Source organism: Penaeus monodon, chromosome 5 (assembly GCF_015228065.2).
Source record: "Penaeus monodon isolate SGIC_2016 chromosome 5, NSTDA_Pmon_1, whole genome shotgun sequence".
NCBI lineage: Eukaryota > Metazoa > Arthropoda > Malacostraca > Decapoda > Penaeidae > Penaeus > Penaeus monodon.
The window spans coordinates 54218661-54233426 of record NC_051390.1 but is presented as its reverse complement, the minus strand read 5'-3'; positions in this window follow the sequence as shown (position 1 = coordinate 54233426).

Genomic DNA, 14766 nt, shown 5'->3' with positions numbered 1-14766 from the left:
CCTCTCGTAATACATATAAAACAATAACGGAACGAAGTTCTTATCTTCCGTATTGCTTTTGTCATGGAAATAATCTCTTGTTTTCTCCAGCAAGTGTAGCAAAAGGAAGGTGTTTTAATATTCCTTAGTGGAAGGCGTTTTTCTTTGCTGTAAATGAATAACAAATAAGATTTATCAACATGTCAATGTATAGTGTAAAATATAGTATACTTGTCTCCCTCATATACATTGAAAAATATATTGGGGGAGGATTGTGACGCAGAATAATCAACATTATCAAAGTAAAGTTCGCAATATAATGTACAAATAGTCTTGCAGATTATATACGTAGACCGATAGATAGATATAAAATTAGGTAGACATAGATAGATGGATAGATATATAGAAAAATAAATAGATACACAGACATATAGATGAACAGGCACATTGAGAACAAATATTTTACGCAGACATACAGTGATAGCTACAGATACAGGCATAATATACAGATACATAAACATACAGTCAGCCAGATATAGACAGAAAAATGCACCAGAAGAAATTTCAACAGAGAAACATAGCAAGCACACACCTGGGTTGATTCGTCTCGCGTAGCCTCTCTTGCCGAAGCTGTACTGGCCGTAGTTGGTGCTCCCGAGTCGCCTCTCGCCGGGGAAATGTCTCCTGCGGGTGATGACCAGCTGGGGCGCTCCGTGGGCCGCAAGGAACAGGAGGGACACCAGCATCAGTACCAGGAACTGTGGTTAGGAGTGGTATGAGTACATTGATTGTGAGTTCGACGTCTGTTTTCTCTTTGTATTGATATGTGGAGCGGTTTTGATGAGTGGAGGGGGGGGGGGGAGGTTGTAGTGAGTATTTGATTAGCTTTCGACTACTATTTACATCGATATCTGTTCATCCGTCAATGCTGGTTATTTCTATTGTGGATATTTCATTTTTTTTTTTAAGTGGAAAGGGATAATTTTTGATACTTACAATTATCTTCATAGCGTTTGGTTTTGGAAATGATTTCGTCTACTCGTCTGCCACGTCTGGACAGAAAACATTAAAGATTGACTCAAAAAAATGCAAAAAAACAACCACAAGAAAAAAAGACAGGCACAAGTCACACAATAAGTTAATTCATGTATACATATACACATATATTGTGTTTACAATGAAGATTACATACAAACACGGATTCACATATCGTATTCGGATTTTTTTGCCGAACGTCTTTTTGCCGACGGACTGTTGACACATTATCGACAGACAGAGAATGAAATACTAAACAAAGTAAAAACATCGCATTACTTCCGTTTTCACAAAAGAGCCAAGAAACAAAATCATGCAAAGTACAGTATGACTTCAGGTCAAAATAGTTCAACAACTATGATCTCTTGATCGGTGACAGGAGGTTATATCCTACGGGGATACAGCTCAAGTACCGTGTTTACTCCGCGACGGCCTCTCTGAACGACCCGGTATGACCGAGACACCCGACATTCGACATCGACATATGCAGTGATGCACAGGACCGCAGAAGTCCTTCCTAGGATCAATTCATTAGAAGGATTGAGGTAGAGGATTTCAATAAAGGAAGGAATGTCAGGCACCCGAAAGGAGTGTTGATCGAGGGAGCTTACGACTAAGGCTGTGTCGGAGGGAGCGGAGCTGAGGAGGCTCGTTGGCAAGTATCGGTCCATGGATGACAGGTTGAGGTCTCGTATTAGCACGTATGAGGACTTTGAAAAGCTTGACTTTTACAATCACGTTTAGATGAGTCCTATCTATTAATTTTGTTTTGAATAAATGTATTTTTTTCAATTTTTTATCAAATAAATGTTTTCCTGATTTATAATATTGACTCACTATCTGCCTTCTTTATAAAAAGGCCACAACAAACTTATTTATACTATGAACACTATATATGATTCAGCCAAGTTTCCGTCGGCGAAAAGCTGGTAAGCTAACACAACACAGATATGGATATTTTTTTTATCAATATACCAGTAAACTTACATGCAAAGCTGAGGTATCTCTGATTCTTCTGTCAAAGAAAGGACTGAAACAGCTGAAATACAGGCGCTTGTATACTCTCGTATGTGATTCCTATTAACGCGGATGCCAAATCGCTTATTTTGTCCTCTATGCTAAGCCGTGTGGACTACGTCAATCATTTCCATACATTTACAAACCTATCACTCTTAGAAAGTGATGCATTTTTGCCGTGCATTCTATTAGCCAAAACGAGCGAAAAAAGAGGAAGAGGAACAGAAATCATAAATTAAATCGTTCATAATTTATTTCTCCTATACGAATTCGTGTTTCAGAACAACGGAAGTGTGTTCATTTCATTCATCAAGCTAAGAACACTACTAAGGTGTTCACATAAATATGGTAGGCTTAAGTCAATTGTCATCTGCCGACTTATGAATAGCCATTACGATAGGCGGTAATCTTTAACAAACCAGGCAATTTTTCTTGTGCCCTTGCATACAGGAACAGAATCTGTGATCATTTGCTGGCCATACCAGTAACAAGGGAAATAAGAAAAGGAAAAAGCGGCATAGAAGAAAGACCGCATTAATGTAAATAATACTAGCATGTATCGATATACAAAGCATTATTCCTTATAAGAGAGAAACATTCTATATCCATCAGAGTTTACACCAGTTCACGCTGGTCGAATGACGCAAACTACAGCATTACTAAATCTGTGACGTATTTCCGAACATTTCGAATTAATTTCTAATTAATTTCCCGCCGGAGTTAGTTCAATCCGGTAACGAGTTTATTCATACAGGTACGTATTCGCCCGCCCTTTCTCTCCTGTCCAGGTTAAAGATTATATGAAAATGAAATTCATTATATCGTCATTAATATTATAATTTTTAAAAACTTTGATCATCACATTTCACTTTCTAACGGATTTTCAGAAGTATCTCGGGTTTCCCGCAGTCACTTAGTTGATAATTGGTATTGAACCATTCATTGTGTAATTTCAAAAATATAAAATATCTTCGTAATGGAAGACCCTCCTTTTTGCCTTCCCATTCACAAAGGATTAATAGGAAAACGATTAACTAATGACATCCATGTACAGCAACACATCAGCTACATAATATGTCATTCATGTATCATAAATATATTTGTGGAAGCGTCTGAGGGAACCTAAACCTGCAACCTACGTCAGCAGTATTCATCAATACAACATAGAAGTCAGTGACGTCGGTACGCCAATAGGCTTTGGGGTAATTTCTATTCATGTATTCATCTTGTCTGTCCATTTAGGTTTTATCCGCAGTATTTTCCCTATTTTTTTTAGTATTTTAGTATTTTTAGAATTTGTTCAGAAGGAATGTGTACATGGTTAATTGTGGGTCTAGAATATATATATATATATATATATATATATATATATATATATATATATATATAAACTACAGATTGCTTATTAGTGTCCAGTTTTAAAGATAAACCATATAACATTAGCGAATGCTATTATTAGGAAATATTACACTATTACAAAGGAAATATCGCAGTTGAACTGTTCTTTTTGGGGTATCCTTGTTTTCCCCACTTGCTTCATCTGTTGTTTCATATGGTACCTATCTTTCCCAGAGATTGAGATAGGGTTCCGAAGTCATGCGCCTCTTTGAGTGATGTTTTTCATCAATTTAAAGCATATTACGTACTTTTTTGGAATGCTCATTTGGAAGTTTTGCCCTAGTACATGCAGTTCTGACACCTATCACGGCTTTTACTTCGACTTGAGTAAGACTGTTTCTGATGCTTCTTTACCCAATAACCAAGAGTATCTGGGGGAAAAGTTGGTTCTTTCTACTAAGTGTTCATTAGTTATAGAACGCGGATCTGTATTACGAGGTGCAAACAGGCAAGGGTCCGGGATTCTTCGAGGATCTAAGAATATATTCTGTGTGAGGCTTTGAGAACAATTCTTGTATGTTCTGTCTTTGGTTACGCCGACTCCGAAGTTGATGGGGCTGTTATATTGATTCCAGGATAACACCAAATCCTATATCACTTTTCCCGATTTTGCCGTCCGCAGTCGAACGAGAGATCGCTAGAGTTTCTTCTTTCCACCTTGTATTATATTTGGCAATTTATGTTTTATCTTTTGTATTGCACATCTTTGGTTCTCTATTGTTAGTTGCGAATTCCACGTTTCTTTTTTCGTGACAGAGGATAATCGTTGACGTTTCCATTCCTTGGCAAGATCCTAACTCTAGTTCCTTAACTAATTAAAACTCAGTCTAAGAAACCAATCATTTCCCTAGACTCTAGGTCATTGGGTAAAGTAGCATCCAAAACAATCTTACACAGGTCGAAGTATAAACGGTGGTAGATATCAGAATTCCATATTCCAAGAAGCAGCGAGGATGGCGTTTCCAAATAAGGTTTTCGTGTGAGTACCGTTTTTTTTTTTTTTTTTTTTTTTTTTTTTTATTTATTATTATTATTATTATTATTATTATTATTTAATTAATTAATTAATTAATTAATTTATTTATTTATTTTTTACTTGAGGACATGCACTCTACAAAAGAAAATTTCACTCAAAGAGCAGTACGATTTCGGAACCCTGGTATAGTCTCTGGGAAAGTCGGGGACCTCAACAAACAACAGTTGAAGCTCGTGGTCAGCAGATGGTGAAAACAAGGACGCTCCACATGTAACTCAGATTAGAAGACAGTTCAATTTGCTAGATGTACTTTGCATTGTTGTAATATTTCTTAGTAGTAATATTGGCTAATATTGTTAGGTTTGGCTGTAAAATAGGTTAGTAATAAGCACTCTTTAGTTTATAAAAACAAATATGTTGCAGAATCCAATTAACCATGTATACATTCCTTCTCGACAAATAAAATACTAGTTTAAGGTAAAGAAGAGAGGGGGGCGGAGAAAAGAGAGACAACACTGTGGAGGAAAAGAGAGAAAGAAAGAAAGAAAAAAGATTAAATGGACTGACAAGATGAATACATGAAAACAAAATTGCCCCAAAGAGTATTGGCGTACCGACGTCATTTTGACGTCACTCACTTACATGATGCATTGATGAATATTTCTGACGTAGGTCTCAAGTCTTTGGATCCGCCAGACGCTTCCACAAATATATTTATGATACATGAATGACATATTATGTAGTTGTGTTTCTGTACATGGATGTCATTAGTTTATAGTTTCTCTGTTAATCTTTTGTGAGCGGAAAGATGAATGATAGTCTGAAGTTATCAAGATATTTTGTCTTTTTGAAATGACACAGTTAATAGTTCAACGAAAATTATCAAATAAGTAACAAAAGAGGGAGACGAAAGTCATTGTTGAAAATTCTTTAGAAAGTGGTATGTGATTAAAATAAACAAGAGATATTATTTAAATACTTAATCTTCCTATACATATATTTCATATCTAGGAAAGGAGGAAAGGGCAAGCGAATACGTAGCTGTTTGAATAACCTCGTTACCGGAATGAACTAACTACGGTAGGAAATTAATTAGACTCTATCATCCTATCTTCGCTATCATGAATATTTCGAAATGTTCGGAAATACGTCACAGATTTAGCAATGCTGTAGTTTGCGTCATTCGACCAGCGTGAACTGGTGTAAACTCTTATGGATATAAAAATATTTGTCTTCTATAAGAATAATGCTTTCCATGTATCCGGAAAATTCTAGCAATGTTTACATTAATGCGGTCTGTCTACTCTGCCGATTCTTTTTCTTTTCTTCTTTCTCATGTTACTTATATGGCTAGCAGGTTATCACAGATTCTGATTCCGTATTCAGGGGCGCAAGAAAAACGCCTGCTTTGCTGAAGATTGCCTTTCTTAATGGCTATTGGTAAGTCGGCAGATGACAATTACTTAAGCCTACCGTTATTAGCTTAACATCTTAATATTGTTCTTCGCTTCATGAATGAAATGATCACAATTTTGTTGTTCTGAAACACGAATACAAATGTTTTTCAAGCTTTTTTTATGAATGAGGTAATTTATGATTCTTGTTCCCCTTTCATATTTTCACTTATTTTGGCTAATGGAATGCAGGACAAAAATGCATCACTTTCCAAAAACGATAAGTTTGTAAATGTATGGAAATGATTGACGTAATCCATAGGGCATAGCCTAATGGACAAAAAGTCGATTTGGCACCCGCGTCAATAGGAATCATATAAGATAGTAGACAAGCGCCTGTATTTCAGCTGTTTCAGTCCTTTCGCTGACAGAAGTCACAACCCAGCCTTGCATGTAAGTTAACCGCTGAACTGATTGAAAAATATCCATTTATCTGTGTTGTGTGTGAGAGCTTACGGATTTTTCGCCGACCGGACACTTCGCCGAATCGAATATCTCATATGGAGTACAGAAAAGTTTAAAGTGACCGTTTTCATGCTAGAAAACCTTCGATTGAATATGCATAATATACTCAATTGTTTCTTGAGAACAAAAAGAAAAGATACAATTGGTCAAAACAAGATTATGAAAGTCAGGTTTTTATGGTTTTTTTTCATGCTAATGTGTGTCATCCACTCACCGATACTTGCCAACGGGCCTCCTCAGCTCCACTCCTGAGTCGTCACCTCCCTGGGTTTCTACCGGTTTCTGTCGGGCGTCGTGACGGTCACTCTGATAAGGATAAGTCCGATATGCGAAGCTAAGCCTCGCCCGGGCTATACCATGAGGGGAGCCCGGCCTGTGTCGACTACTGCCGACTCGCTCACATGTGTCAGCTGGTGCTGACTCGGCTGAACCTAGTAATTACCCGCCGTGGTGCCCAGCCACAACAGTAACCTCCAGGCGACAGTTGCAACTTCTCGCGCCTGGGCGGGGCGCGAACCGCCCACCCGTCGGATGAGAGGCCGACACGTTACCACTGTACTAACCCGGAGGCTAGGTTACGCTGGGTTGTCAGGAATGACCGTCGTAGAGATACGCGGTAACGCTTGAACTGTATCCCCATGCAAGGTAACTTGTCACGGGTCACTGCATGATTTTATTGCGTTACTTATTATTATTATCATTATCATTATTATCATTATCATTATTATTATTATTACTGAAAAGGAAGTAACATAATGTTTCTAGTATGTTTAGTATATTTCGTTCTTTTGGAATAAAAGGGTGAACAACAACTCTTCTTTATGATCCAGTAACGGCAATAAACTGTAGATTCGGCATCATGTCTGTCAGCGTTTGTCCGCTCGGCCAATAATCCTTTGAGGAAAACACTCTGCGAAATGTGGATGTGCGTGTAATTGCATATTTTCATACATCTTTTTATATGCGCTTATGAAATGTTCTAGTGTTGACGTTTGTACGTTTTGTGCGTTTATTTTTTTTCTATTAAGTTCTTTGTTTATTTACTTTTTTCAGACGTGCCGGACAGGAAGACCTTTCCAAAACCAAGCGTCATGAAGATAATTGTAAGTATCAGTTTCGAGATAAAAAAAAAAAAAAAAAAAAAAAAAAAAAAAAAAAAAAAAAAAAGCTACAAAAAAACCACTCACCTTTCCACTTGTAAAATGCAAAATATCCACAATAGAAATAACAAACATTGACAGATGAACAGATATCAACGTAAAATAGTAGTCGAAAGCTAATCAAATCCCTTACACACACACACACACTGCCCCAACACTCACTAACACGATTCCACATATCAGTGCAAAGAGAAAACAGACGTCGAACTCACAATCAATGTACTCATACCACTCCTAACCACAGTTCCTGGTACTGATGCTGGTGTCCCTCCTGTTCCTCGCGGCCCACGGAGCGCCCCAGCTGGTCATCACCCGCAGGAGACATTTCCCCGGCGAGAGGCGACTCGGGAGCACCAACTACGGCCAGTACAGCTTCGGCAAGAGAGGCTACGCGAGACGAATCAACCCAGGTGTGTGCTTGCTATGTTTCTCTGTTGAAATTTCGTCTGGTGATTTTTTTTTTCTGTCTGTCTGTTTGTTTATAGAACTGTCTATCAAGTCTGCATCTGTGTCTTTCACTGTATGTCTGCTTGTATTCGTCCTGTTTATGCCTGTTAGTCTGCATGTCTATCTGTTTATGTATGTATCTGTCTAGCATCTATATCTCTGTTTACTTTTGTATAGCTTCACCTGTCTATCTATCTATATAAGCTAAAAGACCATCTAATTGATTAATTTCTAAAATTATCTGCCGCGTCAACAGCTAAGATCATCAGCAGCTAATACCTTCTTGGATTAAAATGTTTTAAAACTTAAAAATCTATTAATAAATAATGTCTCTTTGAAGTAAAAATAAATAACGATAAATACTGTTAAAGAAATCAAAGCATAAGTATTATGCTTTAAATGTATAGAATTATAGCATGAATATTGTGCATAGTTAAGTTTTATTGAAAATATTAGTCACCCGTAGGAAACTAATAAAATTTTATATTTCACAATCCTTCCCAATACACTTTTCAGTGTAATGGGTAAGAAAAGTATATTATATTGTGCACTATACTTTAATACGTTGATTAACCTTATTTGTTATTCATTTACAGCAAAGAAGGAACACTAAAACACCTTCCATTTGCTACACTTGCTGGAGAAACCAAGGGAGTTTTGTATGATCGAAGCACTTCTGAAGATAGTACCTTTAGTGAATTATCGTTTTGTGTTTATTATGAGAGGATGAGTATAATACATTCTTCTCTTTGCACTAAAAGTTGTCATAATGTTAAGTGACAACGTATTGATTTATTTATTGTTTAGCTTTACTGAGTGAACATTTCTATTTTAAAATGTCTTGCTCCAATTCTTTATCATGACATGGAATTTCAAATAAATTTTATTTTGATATGTTTTCATTAACTTTTTCAGTTCTTTGAAGAACCTCATTCTAAACTATCTTTGTAGACAGAGTAACTACTCATTGTCATACAGTGATATTACAGATATTTATAGATAATACGATAGGCCTTGTGTTTATTGTTTGCCGATTTCACGGTCCAAAACAGAAGCTATATTAAAGTACAAAAAGCGATTATTCAATGAATCTTGATTTATCGAAGCATCTCATTGTAAGCCATTCATACAGATCGCAATAAGATTTGGAAAAAAAATGCATTAGCAGAGCAAATGCCTGTTTAACATCATCATAAAGACAGTTTTACAGTCAGGTACTAGTAGTCCTTGAACTATTAATAATGAAAACAGAAGCTTTGATGTCTTACTTTAGTTACTTAATGCTAATATAAAACCAGATACTGAAGAAACCAGCGAATACAGATATGAAAATAGATAAAGATTTTAAAGCTAGCTATGTCCGAAAATATTTTTCAATTCAATAAGTTCACTAAGTTTTCTGAAGCGAATTTATACCTCAGAACACTGAAAAACTGTATAACATACAGAAGGGACCAAGCATATAGACCAATGGACCATGCATATATATATATATATATATATATATATATATATATATATATATATATATATATATATATGTATACATTATATATATTTATTACACACGGGCACATACTTAGGTGTATATATATAATAAAGATATATAATACACATATATGCGCACGCACACACACACACACACACATATATATAGAGAGACAGACAGACAGACAAACAGATATGTCCCGTATACGTTTACATATATATTTCTTCCGTTCATTATCATCGTCATCATAAACATCATCATTATTAATGTTATTACTGTTTTTATCATCCTTACAATTATCATCATAAATTAATCATCACTAAACAATATCATTGTTGCTATAATTACAGACACTTTTATTACATTGGTAACCATTACCAGAATCATTATTCCGTTTATCATCTTAACTACTGCTGTCACTGTTAATGCTGCTAGTTGCCACCCTACAATAATCAAGGCCATGAAACAAGACACAATACATGCTTAATCATACTGAATCAACTGCAGAATATTGAGTATACTAGATAGTTTAGATGTAATGCATGTAATAATAGTGATTTAATTAGGCTTTGCAAAAAATTTTTGTTTTTATGTTGATTTTGTCATTATTTCATTCATATTTCACAGTTATCGTAGGTTACCATTACCCTACCGGTTAACACTGTTGTGATTAAATAACATCAACGTAACTTTGAAATGAGAAAGAGGGAGAGGAAGAGGAAGAGAGAGAGAGAGACAGAGAGAGAGAGAGATAGATAGATGAGAGAGAGAGAGAGAGAGAGAGAGAGAGAGAGAGAGAGAGAGAGAGAGAGAGAGAGAGAGAGAGAGAGAGAGAGAGAGAGAGAGAGAGACAGACAGACAGACAGACAAAAACATTTTTTTTTTTTTTTTGAGAGCAGGTTTATAAAAGCACTCGTTTTCTTCTATCCGCACTAAAGTACAATGACGTTTCCTGGTGTGAAGCAGTGCGTTCTAGTAGAGTCTGGTTGAACGCCTTATTCATGCAGGAACGTTACTCTGTGGATGGGCTTGTCTGACCACTCCTTTTTTCTTATACTTACGTCAGTGTATCATCTTATTGCTTATTAAATCACTCAGTTGTAATCTGCATTTTATTTATTTTATTTTATTTGGTTTATCTATTTATTTGTTTAAACATTTTGTGCTATTAAAATAGCTGTAATATATTTTGTTGTTATTTTTATTTTATTGAAGTATATAGATGTAATTCTTATTTAGATTTTGGGGTGTTATAAAGCAATTACTGTTAACATGTATATTAATATATAGTATATTGTATATTAGTATAATGGAGACTACCAATGTAATATCACAGTAATGATAAAATAGGATATATCTATTCTAGAATCGACTAGAAACTAGAAATCTTGCCTGTGTATAGGAATTCCGAACGGTAGAGGAATAATGTAACAGAGAAAGAAGGAAAAGAAAGGACAAGAATTATATATATATATATATATATATATATATATATATATATATATATATATATATAATGTATGCCTATATATATACATATATGCACATGTATATATACACAAATTCCTTCATTCTCTCTCTCTCTCTCTCTCTCTCTCTCTCTCTCACTCTCTCTCTATATATATATATATATATATATATATATATATATATATATATATATATATATATATATCTTAATTTATATATATATATATCTTAATCTATATATATATATATATATATATATATATATATATATATATATATATATATATATATATATATATATATATATATATATATATATGAATACAGATAGACACACTCTACGGTCAAAAATTATTCATGAATGTGGTGTTTCATTTTTTTTTAAAAATATAACCAACAACATGAACGCTTCCAACAGACACACTCGAATAAAACAGAAATAAAACTGCAGGATAAAATGAAAGTTACACGGCCGTTGCCAATTATCAGAGTATTCATATCACGGTCTCTACGACCAGACTGAAGGTTAATGTGTATTTAGTTTATACTTCGCCAATTCGACCTGGTACACTCATTTTTAAGCTATGTACTAATCAATAAAAAACATCTTTCTACTGTGTTGTTGGAAAGGCATCATTATGTATCATTTATCTTTTATCAATTCTGTCGACCTGCTGACCAGCCGTTTGTGACCCGTGCCTATAGTAACCCTGTATGCTTAGTATTGACAGCTAACTCACCCTGGTATGATTATCTATTGTATTTTTATTTATCAATCTATTCTATTATTATTTATCAATGTGTTTGTTATTTTTGGCAAATTATTAATCTGTTTTATGTCAATCGTTCTATTTCATTTTTTAAATCTATTTTTTTTTCTAACCTTGATTTTAACAAACACTATAACTGAACTCCAGCACGTATGACAGACACACGGGTTTTAACACAGAAAAACTAACCTTCATTGCATAGAATCATCCCGTTCTGACATGCAAAAAATTGCTTTTAAAGCAAATTAACAGTTTCATCGTCGAAGACCACTTTTGTGCAAACAAAAGCGAACAGATTCTTTATTGTATTCAGAAACTAATTTCTAACGTATGAACTTTTGGTCACATGTAAACATATGTAAACATATGTAATCCATGCTTTAACATCGACGAAATACTAACCTTTAGTTCATGCAAACACTTTAGTTTTAAGGCATTTACACTGCATTTTATCACCAACAAAAACATAACCTTCAGATCATGCAATCACCGTTTTTTAGACATTTCCAATGCGCTTTGTCACCCACAAAAAATCCGGTCACTAGATGCAAATACTTGAGTGTTAAAACATTTACATTGCACTCTAGCACATTCAAGTTACTAACCTTTAGAACATGCAAACACAAGTTTAAAAACATATATATACACTTTGTTTTTTATCACATACAGATACTAAGCTCGAGCACATCCAAGTGCAATGTTTGTTCGCACTCTGAACATCCATTGGGAAGGTCGCGTGGGTGCCCTTAACTGAATACCAAAAGCAGTTCATTTCTAGTCACTGCTGAAAGAGACAAGATTTTCCCGGAGCGAGGCAGTATGTGCCGGCATGGTCTGGTTATATGTGTTATTCATGTTTTATCCGTATGTTGGTTTGAATTCGCTTGCAATTGCAATTGTAATGTGACTCTCTGACGTCAGATGAGAAGGGTGTGAATGCCAAATTTAGTGTTTAAAGTATGTTTTTTATCTGAAATTGGGGTTGAATCACTGAAGAAGATTCGGCATATTTTATAAGGAATGGCCAGCTAGAAAGCGCCGGTTTGTAACGTTGTGTCAAAACCAGTTTAACAAGTATCTTAGAGTCACTTTCCCTTTCAATGTTTGTGAAGACAGAGTAAGCTTATGTTCATCTCTTCCTTTTTTCCTCTTCCCTCTTTTGTTCTTGTCCTTTCACTTCTTCGTTTCTCTCCATTTCTTTGTTTATATACTTACAGTAGAATATGTTAAAGCAACAGAAATTTTGAAATGTTGACATAGCTGCACATTTACATACTTCGTTGACACTTGTGAGTATATACTTATGTACTTTCTGACGCAGCTTTCTTAATGTTATATTTTATTAATTTATTATTCACTTGCTTACTTAGGCACTTTTTTCTTCAAGGTTAGGTTCAATGGCTGCATTGTTCTCATGTTATTTCCACACATTGTTGCATCTAGCGTAAACCATTTATTATTTTCCGTTTATACTTACATTTTATATGAGTATCAAATTTATTTAAATTCACTTTGCTTTTAAATGATGTGTGTTTATTCATATATCTGTCTTTTTGTGCGTTAGATAGCGACCCACATAAAAAATATTGTATTTGATTGGGTAGATTTATTTTATCATCATGCACTGTACCACCTCGGACGAAAAGACATTACGGGAAAATTTCAAGAAGAAACAAAATCATTATAATTAGCAGTTCAAATGCTTACCTTTCGTATATCTTTTGCATAACGAAATATAACTTTCTATCGTACTAAGTCATCAGTCCGCTTGTTTATGAAGTTCAGCCAATATTTATTTATTTAGTAAGCGATATGTTGAAACTCGTAATAAACGAGTTATGGACACTATAGTAAATCTTAAATGTAGAGTGAAGTTTTGATAAAATCAATCAAATATTTCACATTTGAAATATATACGCAAGACTAAGACTAAACACTAAGCCCTATATATTTAGCGCATAACTATGTAGAGCCCTATTATTTATCTTGAAAAAAAACTTCATGTTACATAGGAACTTGTATATAGTTACAAGGTCATTTTAAAGAAATATAAGTTTAGGTTATTTTTGTTAAAATCTAAGGTATTTGTTACACTGAAAAGTGGAAGCACTGATGGGCATAAAAATCATGTAAACTGACGGTAATTTGTATGAAGTGGAAATTCCTATCTTCAGTTCATAAGAAAACGTGACAGTTACATAAGTATGAAATATTTGATTGAATCTATCAAAACTTCACTCTACATTTAAGATTTACTAAAGTGTCCATAACTCATTTATTACGAGTGTTTAAAAAAATACCGCTTACCAAAAAAATAAATATTGGCTGAACTTCATTGTCGGCGGATTCATCTTACCGCAACAATTGTTACGTGTGTAATTGGCCTTACGCAAACGAGCATGCGTAGCCAGAGGTTTTCGGTGCGTAAAATGCCTGAGGGTAAGTCGAAGGTGACGTCACGCCTAGAGTACAAGAGAGAGGCCTCACTCTCATTGCACCCACCACACTCGTAAGTTGCCTCCTCCAAGAGGAAATGCTTTTTCTTTGTAAATATTTGAAATAACTCTGAAATGTTTTATTCTGATTTTTACCCTTTTGTTGTTTCAGCCTTTTTTGTTGGTTGTCTATTCCGACCTTTAACCCCTTCTTAAATAGAATATTTCAAGACCTTCTAGGGAGAAACCCTGGAACCTTGAAGCTGGAACTTGTGGATAAATTAAAGGCTATTACGTTATTTGTACTTGTATGTTTTTTTTTTGTACATTTGTTACTAACCATATATATACTTTCCATATATGCTGTGTAAAATAAACCTTTTTATTTTCATTTCACTTTGTTTTACCCCAAGACATTTATTGCTACAAGTAAATCGAATCTTTAGAATCTTTTCAAAACATCTTGAGATTTTTTTTTTTTTTTTTTTTTTTTTTTTTTAAGAAAAGAACCTTCTACATTCATAAACAAGCGGACTGATGACTTCGTACGATGTGTGTGTGTGTCTATATATGTATGTACACACACACACACACACACACACACACACACACACACACACACACACACACACACACACACACACACACACACACACACACACACACACACA